The sequence below is a fragment of the Uloborus diversus genome, chromosome 6, assembly GCF_026930045.1.
Source record: "Uloborus diversus isolate 005 chromosome 6, Udiv.v.3.1, whole genome shotgun sequence".
Classification (NCBI taxonomy): Eukaryota; Metazoa; Arthropoda; class Arachnida; order Araneae; family Uloboridae; genus Uloborus; species Uloborus diversus.
This window is the reverse complement of record NC_072736.1, coordinates 168661695-168675737: the sequence shown is the minus strand read 5'-3', so window position 1 is coordinate 168675737 and position 14043 is coordinate 168661695. Positions and strand designations below refer to the sequence as shown.

Sequence of the window (14043 nt, the reverse complement as noted above, 5' to 3'; positions counted from 1 at the left end):
TGCAAACTACGTAGTTCGTAGTTCTAAGCAGCTATTTCCACGATGTTGAATTCGATATTTATCAATTCTTGATGAAACTAAATAATAATTGTGTCCTGACAAGAATAGCAATTAATGCTAGAAAATTCAATGTGACATTACAAATTGTTATCGAAAGAAGATGATACTTTTTTGCCTTGCTTGGCTAGCGCTTATTTTTTTTCCATTTGTAGCTGAGTTATTTCTCTCGAATTCCCGAATCGGTTCATTTAAAAATTTTCTGTTTCGATTTTCTAATTTCTGAGTTACGATTTAATTGTGTCATGTTATGCAAATCATCAACAAAATTCTCACGGATATATGGTAGTAGTTTTCTTTTCAGTTGATTGACCATTATTTCTTTTCACTTATCGAATTCTGTAATCTTACTACCATTTTATTCCACTCATGATAAAAATTAAAAATGGTTTAACTAAAAACGCGAAATCTCGCCAAGGCTACTCTGCTCGCACTATACTAATACTATAACCCTAAACAAATTTGGCGAAACCTTTCAGCTGAGAATAAAAGGAATAAAGTAAATTCTTTCTCGGTTATTCATTTTGTTCTACGGTAATATTGTAACGGATTCGGTGCGACTTCCACTTTCTTGAAATGAAAACACAGTTCTTGATAAAAACACAGGAAATTTATTTACACTATGTACAAGAAAGATCTTCGACAACTGCTAAATTATTCATCAGCAATTAAGCAATTATCACACAACACCGTAAACTCAGCGTTTACACACGTATTTACTTCCAAATACGAAAACAACACAGCGAAATTCCTCGCTATAAACAGAGCTAATACAAACTCACAGTTCGAAATCTGAATCGAAAACTCTCCGTTTATCCATCGCTAACGGCTTTTATAAACATCCAAGAACTTTCTACAACATTCTTTCTGCTTCGAGAAATGCGTAGACCGTTATCAAATTTTATCAATGAAAATAAAAAGAATAGGGGGTTGTATACTTTAGCCATATGTTAAGGGGTTGTATATTCATTACGGGAAATTATTTACAGGTTACGTTACTACAATAATTACTATTTACAGGATTTGTAACATTGCCCCCTTCCTAAGGACTGCACGTCCCGGGCAGTACAATCCCCACGTTGGGCGCCAAATTGTAACGGATTCGGTGCGACTTCCACTTTCCATGAACTCCAAAATTGGTTTTATGTCGGGGTCTTCAAGTTGATCTTTTCGAACTTGGTCGTCACTCCATGGATCAGGTTCTGATGATGTTGGAGTCACTGTCACCTGATAGGCGGTAGGGCTAGTCGTTCCATACTGTTTCTCGATTCGGGAACAATAGTGGCAGTTCTCAGGACAGGGTCTCCTTGATAAAGCGTCAGCATTACCGTGAGATAACCCTTTTCGATGCTTGATCTCCATGTCATATTCCTGGAGCCGCTGTATCCATCTGGCTATCTGGCCTTCCGGATTTTTGAAGTTCAAAAGCCAAGTTAAGGAGGCATGATCTGTCCGAAGCAAAAATTTTCGGCCGTAGAGGTAATGATGGAAGTGTTCTACAGCTTTCACTATGGCCAGTAACTCCTTTCTGGTGACGCAGTAATTTCGCTCCGACTTTGATAAGCACTTGCTCCAGTAAGCGATGACATGTTCATTTCCGTCAATTTCTTGGGATAAAACAGCTCCGATGCCCTCGTTGCTCGCATCAGTGTCCAGGATGAAGGATTTTTCAGGCTGAGGATAGGCGAGGATAGGCGTTGATGTTAAAGCCTCCTTCAGTCGTAGAAATGCATCTTCGCATTCTTTGGACCATTCAAACTTTTGCTTGCTCTCCGTCAGCTTATGCAAAGGTCGTGCAATGTTGGAAAAACCCTTTACAAACTTCCTGTAGTAGGTGCAGAGCCCCAGGAAACTTCGCAACTGATGGATGTTTTCGGGACGACTCCAATTCTTGACAGCAGACACCTTTTCTGGATCGGTTTGAATACCCTCAGAAGAGATGATGTGACCAAGGTAGTTCACTTCCCGGCGGAACAAATTACATTTGGACGGGCTTAACTTCAGATTGGCTTCCTTAAGCTTTTGCAGCACCTTCCTAAGATTTGCCAGATGTTCTTCGAAACTGCGTCCCACGATGATGATATCGTCTAAATAGACCAGACAGGATTCGTAGGAAAGTCCTCTTAACACTGTCTCCATAAGACGCTCGAACGTAGCTGGTGCATTGCAGAGGCCGAAGGGCATAACTTTAAACTGCCAAAAGCCTTGTCCAGTTGTAAACGCTGTCTTCTCTCGGTCGTCAGGGTGTATTTCAACCTGCCAGTAGCCGCTCTTCAAGTCCAGGGTCGAAAACCACTTGTGTCCGGAAAGAGTGTCCAAGGTGTCGTCTATCCGTGGAAGAGGGTAACTGTCTTTCTTGGTGATTTCATTCAGCCGTCAGTAATCAACACAAAATCTGGTGGAGCCATCTTTCTTTCGGACCAAGACGATGGGAGAGGCCCAAGGACTGGATGAGGGTTCGATTACATCATTCTCCTTCATCTCTTTCAGGAGGGTCTCAACCTCTTCCTTCTTGGCGAACGGTAGTCGTCTTGGATGCTGTTTAATAGGTGGGTGTTCTCCAGTGTAGATCCTATGCTGCGTTAAATTCGTACGGCCAACATCCTCCGATGTAGATGAAAACAGATGCTTAAAGTCATCCACCAATTGTTCCGCAGCAGTTCTTTGATCTTTCGATAAGGGTGCACTCCCAATTAACTTCGATGTCAAGGACTCAGAAGACACAGTTTCGGGGGAATTGATTCTTCTAATGATGCAGTTTACTGGAGTACAAGTTGCTAACACTTCACCTTTCCGAATATTCCTTGGCCTTTCACTCACGTTGGCGACTCTTACAGGAATTACATCCTTGGAAAGGTCCACAAGCGTAGATGCTACCAGCACTCCTTTTAGGTTATTGCTTAGGTTAGGGTATTCAATGAGTCCAAATCGAAAACTATTGCTTTCTTCAAGGGAGCCAGGTATTAATGATTCTGACCTTGAGGGAATCGATAAATCTGTTTGAGCTATTATTTGATGAGCGGATTTTACATCACTCTCTGCAGGGAAAACGGCTATGTCTTCTCTCATGGAGTGCAGCTCATTAGTCTTGAAGTCGAGAGTGAAGTCATATTTCTTCAAAAAGTCCAATCCGAGAATGAAGGGGTCCGTGATATTAGCGACGAATGCCGTATGATGGTAGGTGGCATTCCCAAACACTATTTCCAAGTCCACTTTACCGTCAATCTCAATTTTGTCACCTGTCACAGTCTGGAGACTTACGCGTGGCGATATCCACAGCAGTTTCAATCCAAATTCACGAGCCACATCTGTCCTAACGATTGTCACATTGGCTCCAGTGTCGACAATCAGTTTGCAAGGATTCCCATTTACATGAGCGTAAATGAAAAGTCCATCACTGCCACTACTAGAAGAGGAAATCTGCAGAGCTCTGGTGGTGGTGATTTCCTTCCCTCGCGTAGCTTGGCGAGCCGGACAACTCCTTCGCAGGTGTCCTTCACTACCGCATTTCCAGCACTTCTGCTCTTGTTTCTTTTGGGCTGTTATGCTGCTCAGATGTCTTGCCAAGTCACCGAGTTGTCTCTCGAGTTCAGCGAGGTGGGACGACCTGGAATCAGACTCATCAGCTTCCAGAGTTCGGATGGGATGGCGATCCACACGGGTTGCTTGCTGGGCGGCCTCCAACTTCATCGCATACACAACAGCAGAATTCAGGTCTTTGACATCTGCCATCCGTAGAGCTTTCTGGATTTCCGGATCTCGAACCCCGTCGACGTAGTAGTTGAGTGCCAGGTTGTCTCGAACATCCGCAGGACAGTCGCAAAAAGCAAGATGAGACAGTCTCTCGATGTCCGCCGCAAGCTCTTGCAGGGTTTCCCCGGTTTTCTGGAAACGGGACTTCAACTGGAGTCGGCTGAAATCTTTCTGGCACTTCTCACCGAAGCGAAGCTCCAACGCAGATGTGAGGGCGGCGAAATCCAGGCGCTGGCTGTCCGGAAGGGTCTGAAGAATGTCCGCTGCGTCACCTCTCAGGGATGCTGCAAGATGGCAGGCCTTGGTAGCAGAGTCCCATCCGTTCGCTTCCGCCAGTATCATGAATTGGGTTTTGTACACCTGCCACGAACTTTTCCCATCAAATGTGGCCAGTTTAATGGACGGTCGAGCAACAGATGTGGGAGCGCAAAACTGTACATAGCTGCTTTCCGCGGTCGCCAATCTCCTTTCCATGTCTTTAATTTTCTCATCCACATGATTCTCAACTGTTGCGATACGGTTTTCTACTGTTTCAAATTTTTCATCAAAAGCATCAACTCGATGCTCTATCTCATTAAACTTATTTTCCATCACAGTCTTTACCGAAGTAAGGTCGTTTTTAATTTCCTCTTGGTTAGAAGCTAAATCCTTTTTCAGCACCATTAAATCACTTTTCCATTGTTCTTGATTAGCCGCCATATCATTTTTTAATTGTTCTTGATTAGCCGCCATATCATTTTTTAATTGTTCTTGATTAGCCGCCATATCACTCTTCACAGAGTTGATTGCATCAAGCAGTTGTTTTAATTGTTCATCCATTGCGCGAGTAATCACCATAAAAATAAAGTCCAAATTTAAAAAGTCTTTATGAAAAAAAAAAAAGTCCAAAGTCACACTTACTGCAAGAAAGTCCTGAAGTAGCCCCACGTTGGGCGCCAATTTGTAACGGATTCGGTGCGACTTCCACTTTCTTGAAATGAAAACACAGTTCTTGATAAAAACACAGGAAATTTATTTACACTATGTACAAGAAAGATCTTCGACAACTGCTAAATTATTCATCAGCAATTAAGCAATTATCACACAACACCGTAAACTCAGCGTTTACACACGTATTTACTTCCAAATACGAAAACAACACAGCGAAATTCCTCGCTATAAACAGAGCTAATACAAACTCACAGTTCGAAATCTGAATCGAAAACTCTCCGTTTATCCATCGCTAACGGCTTTTATAAACATCCAAGAACTTTCGACAACATTCTTTCTGCTTCGAGAAATGCGTAGACCGTTATCAAATTTTATCAATGAAAATAAAAAGAATAGGGGGTTGTATACTTTAGCCATATGTTAAGGGGTTGTATATTCATTACGGGAAATTATTTACAGGTTACGTTACTACAATAATTACTATTTACAGGATTTGTAACAATATATTCAAGAAAATATTTTGCATACTGTCCATTCCAACTAAATGCTGCTGTAAAATATGGTAAGTTTAATTAATTCCAGATTGAAAAAAAACCCATATTCTTACAAATTCATACAAAACAATAAATTTTTTTACCTTGTATAACGTTATCCAAGTTTGTTAATCCAGAATTTTCGCTTTCACCAATTATTAAGGAAATAATGAAAACTAACATTATTTTGAGAAGCTCGAGAATACTACTAAGGGACGAATTAATTTCTGTAGCTGAAAGCAAACTAAGACACATCGATTGCGTTAATAAATACTCAGAACAAAGTGCTTGTGTTTACGTCAACTGACAAACGTGGAACGCAACGTGGCAATGTTTAAGTTTCATTTGCAGTTTTGTAAATCACCGCAAGGTAGCGTATTCGAGCGCCGGAGTTCCGAATTACAATTTATCTTTCTTATTGTTGCATTAATAAAGCTATTTTTATTCGCAAAAGAAAAAGAAATCAACACCTCTTGGAGCGATTGGCGTCAAAATAGAACCAAAGCCTGTTTACGTGTTTACGTATGGATTCACATATATTCCAAATTTCAACCAGAACGTAGCATTACTTCTTGAGATAGGGCACTCACAATGGAAAACTAGTATGTTGTGGCCATCACGAAACTTTCTTCTATATCTTTCTTATAATTCTGATCCCTCCCCATGCTTAACGAGGAAGCAATATTCCCAACGAAAACAAAATTACGCAAGCCAAAACTTGATGACCATCCCAATTCCTGATTTATCTCAAAAGCAAAGCAAAGAATGAAAATTGAAAATTATTTTAAAAGCCTTGCTTAAAATAATTACAAACATTTATCTGTTAACAGACACAAGATGGCAACGGTTAAAAATTTTAAATCATTGAGATAATATTTCGGATCATTTCCATGCAATTAAAAGCACGAGCTGAACGCAGACGACAGTCGGTTACGATTTATCTTTCTTATTGTTGCAATTAAAAAGCTATTTTTATTCACACAAATAAAAAAAAATCAGCCCCCCATGGAGCGACTGGCTCCAAATTAAACCAACGCCTGTTTACATATGGATTCATATTTATTCCAAATTTCATCCAGAACGTAGCATTACTTCTTGAGATATGGCACTCACAATGGAAAAAAAAGAACGTTCGATTGCGCCACCCCCTTTTTAGCTGTTGACACCAAAATAGAATCATTTCTTATACCCTCTAAGGGCTACTTGTCGATACATTTTTGTTTGATTACGTTCATTATTTATTGAGATACAGCAGTCACAATGGACGGCAAAAAACGTTCTATAGCTCAACCCCCGTTTGAGCTATTGACACCAAAATTGAATCAGGATCTGTACCTGTTAGGGACAACATATGGACCAAATTTTGTCTGATTCCGCCAATTACTTCCTGGGGAATAGCAGTCACGCAAAACTCAAAAAACGTCCCATTGCTCCACCCCCCTTGGTGGAATTCGCGCCAAAAACCAATGGGCACAAGTTCACATAGGGGCACATATGTGTATCAAATTTCGTTCGATTTCATGCGGTAGTTTTTGCTGTAGAGCGGCCACAAAAAACTGGTCACACACAGACGTGACGCACATACACATACACACACACAGACAGACAGACATTTTCCAAAAATAGTCGAAATGGACTCAGCACACCTCAAAATGTTCGAATCCGTCAAAATTCGAAAGTCGAAAATTTGCACGAATCCAATACTTTCTTCTGTATATTAGATATAGAAGAAAGTAAAAAGAACGTTCGATTGCGCCACCCCCTTTTTAGCTGTTGACACCAAAATAGAATCATTTCTTATACCCTCTAAGGGCTACTTGTCGATAAATTTTTGTTTGATTACGTTCATTATTTATTGAGATACAGCAGTCACAATTGACGACAAAAAACGTTCTATTACTCAACCCCGTTTGAGCTATTGACACCAAAATTGAATTAACACCTGCGCCTGTTAGGGGCAACATGTGGACTAAATTTTGTTTGATTCCGGCAGTTACTTCCTGAGGAATAGCAAGCACGCGTAACTCAAAAAACGTCCCATTGCTCCAACCCCCTTGGAGGAATTCGCGCCAAAAACCAATGGGCACAAGTTCACATAGGGGCACATATGTGTACCAAATTTCGTTCAATTTCATGCGGTAGTTTTTGCTGTAGAGCGGCCACAAAAAACTGGTCACACACGGACGTGACACACATACACACACACATACACACAGACAGACATTTTCAAGAAATAGTCGAAATGGACTCAGCACACCTTAAAACGTTCAAATCTGTCGAAATTCGAAAATTTGCACGAATCCAATACTTTCTTTTATATATTAGATATAGAAGAAAGTAAAAAAGGATGATTAGGTGAATGTAGATAAATCAAATGGCACACATTTTAACTTAACATGTGGAAAACCTATTTTTTTGACATTCCTGTTTTTTTTTTTTAACTCTCCCTTCCAATGACATTGAACCTTCCAGGGTCATCGATATCTGTTTAGTTGAAACATGATTTTTACTTTCTTCTATATCTAATATATAGAAGAAAGTATTGGATTCGTGCAAATTTTCGAATTTCGAATTTTGACGGATTCGAACGTTTTTAGGTGTGCTGAGTCCATTTCGACCATTTTTGAAAAATGTCTGTCTGTCTATGTGTGTGTGTGTGTATGTATGTGTGTCACGTCTGTGTGTGACCAGTTTTTTGTGGCCGCTCTACAACAAAAACTACCGCATGAAATCGAACGAAATTTAGTACACATATGTGCCCCTATGTGAACTTGTGCCCATTAGTTTTTGGCGCGAATTCCTCCAAGGGGGGTGGAGCAATGGGACGTTTTTCGAGTTACGCGTGCTTGCTATTCCTCAGGAAGTTACTGGCGGAATCAAACAAAATTTGGTCCATATGTTGGTATTAACAGGAACAGGTGCTGATTCAATTTTGGTGTCAATAACTCAAACGGGGGTTGAGCTGTAGAACGTTTTTTGTCGTCAATTGTGACTGCTGTATCTCAAGAAATAATGAACGGAATGAAAGAAAAATTTATCGGCAAGTAGCCCTTAGTGGGTATAAGAACTGATTTTATTTTTGTGTCAACAGCTAAAAGGGGGGTAGCGCAATCACCCGTTCTTTTTTTCCATTTTGAGTGCCCTATCTCAAGAAGTAATGCTACGTTCTGGTTGAAATTTGGAATATATGTGAATCCATATGTAAACAGGCTTTGGTTCTATTTTGACGCCGATCGCTCCAAGAGGTGTTGATTTTTTTTTTTTTTTTTTTTTGCGAATAAAAATATTTTTATTAATGCAACAATAAGAAAGATAAATCGTAATAGATTGCCGTCTGCGTATTTCTCGTGATTTTAATTGTATGGAAATGATCGGAAATATTATCTCAATGATTTAAAATTTTGAACTGTTGCCATCTTATGTTTGTTAACAAATAAAATATTTGTAATTAATTCAAGCAAGGCTTTTAAAATAACTTTCAATTTTCGCTCTTTGCTTTGCTTTTGCAATAATTCAGACATTGGGATGGTCGTCTAGTTTTTGCATGTGTCATTTTGTTTTTGTTGGGAATATTGCATATTGTCAAGCATGGGGAGGGATCAGAAAAAAAAAGAAAAATATAGAAGAAAGTTTCGTGATGGCCACAACATACTAGTTAGATCTGTACTACTTACTGCATTAGATCGACACTACTTACTGATTTTTCGATCCACCCCACTTACCGTATAATAGATCTACACTGATACTTAAAATACACCACCAGCTCAGTTATTCCATCCGAGGACTGCAGTTTCGTGCTTTTTAGCACTCATCAGCCCGGAATTGGAATCACATGAGCAGGAGGCGAAAAAACTCTTAAGGGAGCCAAGAGAGCCAAACAAACTGGTAGCAAATGCAGAATTTGCAAACCAGACTACCAGTGCTACCAGTTTGTTTGGCTCTCTTGGCTCCTTTAAGAGTTTTTTCGCCTCCAGCTCATGTGATTCCAATTCCGGGCTGATGAGTGCTAAAAAGCACGAAACTGCAGTCCTCGGATGGAATAACTGAGCTGGTGGTGTATTTTAAGTATTTCTGCCTTAGCCCTGGCTTTAGGGCGGTAACTTACTACAAAATAGATCTACACTAGTTACACGCGCAAACGAGTGATTGGGCCTCGCTTGAAGAAATTCTCCACCTCTCTCCTGTGCGTTTTTTGTGTAACCCAGTTTCATCTGTTACAGTTAATCCGGTAGCACGATTTGATACGTGTGTAATCCGTTTGCAATAACGTTGGATCCTATTCTAGCTTTAACATGCAGTTTTTTTTTTTTTTTTTACAAAATCTTGTTTTCAGTTTTTTTAGTGTTAGCGAGTGTTATTGATATTTTTAAGCTTTTGCATACAATAGCATCGTTTTTACCTATATTCAGATTATTTGTGAATTTCCTTATCCGCAGTTACCGTGTCACCCTATTCCGCTGATAATTCGGGAGTTAACTATGCTTATTATAAAGCACCAGTGAGTTAAGGACCTACATCGGTGTGGCTAACTAGGCATAAGGTGTGGTTTTACTCATCCGGAAAACTGCTGAATACAAACCATCAGTTTGAAAGTTCCTTAACCCCTTCAGACTTGGCGTCCGGTATACCGACATACACTTTAAACAGCTGCTAATCATTTAATAATTGATTTAATTAGTTGATTTTTTTATTTTTTTTTTGGTAGTTGTTTTTTTTTTTTTTTCTCTCTTTACATTCTACTTATTATAATCTGTGAAATAATTTTTCGTTTTGGAATTGACACCACTGTCATATAAGGATTAAGAGATAGAGAGTGGCTCATTTTTCCAACCATGGATTTTCATCTGAAAAGCGAGGTTTTTTTCCTGATTTTTTTTAAAAATATATAATCTTTAATTAAACGCTTATATTATGTTGTACAATTGTTTGTAGAACATTTTATAATGAAGTTTGTTCGGTATTTTATCGTTTTTGTATATGAGATATTGATTTCAAAAATATAAGCCCGGAATATTGGACGTGCAATAACTCTTTTAATTTTTCTCCTACAAACTCAAAATTTTGTCTATAAGATACCCTTTACCATAGTACACTGTGTACCAAATATCAACTTTTCTGGTCCAATATTTCATAATTCCGACTGAAGGGGTTAAACAAACCAACTCGAACAAACATTGAAACTTGATTTCTTTAGACGTTTGTGCGTTAACTTAACGATTGAACTTGCTTAAAGGTTGTATTACCGTTTCTTTTACGAATGCTAATTACATTTAGGGTTATCCACAATGGATGTCACGTTTGCGCCTGGTTCGTGAAATTGTGACAATTTGTGACAAGGGGGAGGAGGGGCTAACATGTAGTGAGACATCACATATTTTTATGAGAATACTAGCTGTACCCGACGCGCGTTGCTACGCCAACAAAAAAATACATCATTATTTTGATTTTCATGACAATCGGTTGAACGGGGCAGAAGTTGCTACTCTGAAGTGCCACCTGGTGGCGAGTGGCTTCAATGAGCCTATTTTGCACCTTCTCCGTGGAAAAATACATATATATATATATAGCAATTTTCATAATAATCGGTCCAGGTATCCAGTGAAGCCGTGACTATACTCAAATTTTGTACTCACGCAGTTTGCAAGATCAATCCATCGCTAAAAATATCAAATGGAAAAAGTTTTAAATCCCCCCGTTGCATGAAAAGCCATAAAACAATAAAGAAAGAATTTATTTGTTCAAACTCAAGAAAAATGGCAACAGCTCACTTCTTATCAATGAGATCTTTCACGCGAATTAATTTCTGCAGCCGATCATTTTATTCGTATTTATCCAATGGATTGTGACTTAATTGGAATAAAAAAGGAACTATCGATCGGATTTTTTTCGAACTGGTCTATAAACATTCCCAGTACCAAAAATAACAAACGGTGAAAGTTTCAGCCAAATCTGCCGGGTAGTTTTTGAGTTCATGGATGGCATACAGACAAACATTCATTTATATATATATATAGATGTTAATGCAAAATAGCGTAACATGTGACAAAGGGGAGGGAATGCGTAAGTTGAAGTGCGATATTTTGTGACAAGAGAAAAAAGAGGATGAAAAATGTTTTTAAAAAGGGTGATTTAATTTATGGATACCCCTTAAGGTGCGTAGAAATCGTATTATATATTTGGAATACGGGAAGGACCCCGACTAGCCGACACCTTCGAAATCAGAGGGGTGTGTCAGAGCAACGAAATCCTTGGATAATCTGGGGGACATTTCACGTCAAGCTTTTAAATTCATTAACATTAAACTATGAATAAAATTGCGAAAAATTAGTACGAGCTGCAATAATTTTTTTTAAAAAAATGTTGTACAGGCATCCCTTGTATAACGCGGTTCTTGTACAACACGGTTTCGATATTACACGGTACCAAATTTGCGATTATTATAACACGGTTTCGATATTACACGGTGAAGTGCCCTTCTCAGTCAATTATTACCACGTAATGATAATTCTCTAGTATTATATTTTCATCCATATTTTTAATGTCTTTTAATTCTTAAATTTAATTATTTTATTTCTATTTAACACAAACTGCCGAATGGCAACACGTAATTAATAAAAGTGAAAAAGACGCACGAGATCGTGTTCCACGAATTTGGCCTTGAGAAAAATAAAAATGACGACTTCTTGAAGTATATGTGATGTAAATTAAGTTTTGTCGATTTTTATAAAATAATGGAGTCAAATTCTTATACAAAATTAGGGTGTTGTTATAAACCTTCACAACACCCTCAACGGTATGAAACTTGATTATAAATACTAGTTGGTTTTGATGTAACTCGAATGTTATCTTTAAAAAAGATGGAATTTCATTTTTGTTAAATACATTCTGTTAATGTTTGATAACTAAAAAGTTTTTTTTTTTTAAATGAAACTTGGTTTCGATACACATCCCTTGATTTACATTATTTCCAACTCCCGTATAACACGGTTTCGATATAACACGAAACACGGTTTCAATACATCACGATGCATATTGACATGATTTTTACTATGTACATGATTAATTAGAGTAAGAAATAAGTTAAGAAGTTATTACTTCCTTTTACAAAAAAGGAAGTATTGTATTCGCGAAAAAAATTTCACCCAAAAATCGGCCTTAATTTCCATTTTGCTCATCCCCAAATGAATGTTGAACTTTATTTTCAACCCGACCACACGTGAATATGTGCCTAGAAACGTACAGACACCCGAAATATCCATTTTGGTGATCCCCGAGTTAATTACAACCAGTTTTCTCGTGACGTCTGTATGTACGTATGTATGTGCGTATGTGTGTCACATAACACAAGAACGGAATGTCATAGAAAGTTGAATAGTGGGGTCTAGTTGTGCACCTTCCTTTTTGGTTGCATTCGGATTCTCCAAAGGGGGTCTTTTGCCCCTTTTTGGGGGGAAATCATTGTTAATTTCAATATAAACTCAAGTGGTGTTATAATTAGGCGGACACTTAAGCGATATATCGCCAATCTTTTTGGTCGCCAAGTTTTGTCGCCAACTTGGCGACCAATTTGGCGATTTTTTTAGAAAGCTGTTTCAATTTGGCCACTGTTGGTGATATTTAGAGAGTAAATTATTGAATCATATTAAAACTGCCAATAATAAGAAAATGACTTGAAATTGGAGTAAAAGGAAGTCATGTGATGCACACATCAGCTCGTTTTTAAAAACGTTTCATGTAACACGGCTTCAAAACTACACGGAACGGATTAACCGTGTTATACTAGGGACGCCTGTATTTTTATTTTATTTATTTTTTTTTTTTACCCTAAATAATGACATGAAAATGTCAGTGATACATTTTGGTATATTCTGCTTGGCTGTGTCTTTCTAGCAGCCGGATTTTGGATTAATCGTACCAATAATCGCAAATTTTGGTATCAAATTTGCTTTAGATGTGAGATTTTAATATTATTTTAACATTATTTTGAATTTAATACTATTTACAAGTCGGGTAACCACAGTGTCAGATAACCGAAGTGTCGGGTAATTAGATTTGTACTGTGTAAGTCTTTTGAAAATAATATCAAAAATATCGCGTCACTTGCGCTAGAACTGACTTAAAATATAGCGATTGAACTTCGCTTACACTATAGCTCTTTTATTTTTTAATATTTTTTTTCTAGAATTTTCGCTATGGTTATTTTTCAGGGCTGTGGAGTCGGAATCGGACTGATTTTGGGGTAAAAGAGTCGGAGTCGTTAGAAAACATGCCGACTCCGGGCTTCTTTTTATCTTTCCTTTTCACTGACTCTCCTTGCCTTTTTTAAAAACTGACTGCCAATTGGTTCGATTACATGTATAAAAAGATACTAATGAGAAAATAACTGCCATTATGGCAATGACATAGCTTGAATGCTTACCGAACTTTCTGTAGCCGTCCCCTAGTTTGCTTGCTTTTTAAATTAACTAACAGCAACTGTCAGCAAACAATTTTGTTGCCTAACATTTTCAAGTAATCACTTTCAAATAAAAATAGAAATATAGTGTTTTGGGTTCGATCTCAGTTATAAAATAGTAAAAGGAACGTAACAATTTAGTAAGTTGAGGCCCGTAGCTAAAATTGAAACGTTTGAGGGTGATCTGCAAATTCAAAGAAGTTCTGGCGCAAAAGCACGAATCCAAAAGATTCGATGAAATAATCTAATGTTTTTTTCTTTATTAAGACTATTTCTATAAACTTGGTTCTCACTAAAAAGTATGGAACAAAATAA

The 14043-nt window shown here is 38.1% G+C and overlaps 1 protein-coding gene across 1 annotated transcript in view; it reads left to right on the top strand.

The window, feature by feature from the left end:
* Positions 1 to 14043, top strand: part of LOC129225066 (tyrosine-protein phosphatase 69D-like) — a 331748-nt gene that overhangs the window by 113062 nt on the left and 204643 nt on the right. The window lies entirely within an intron of this gene.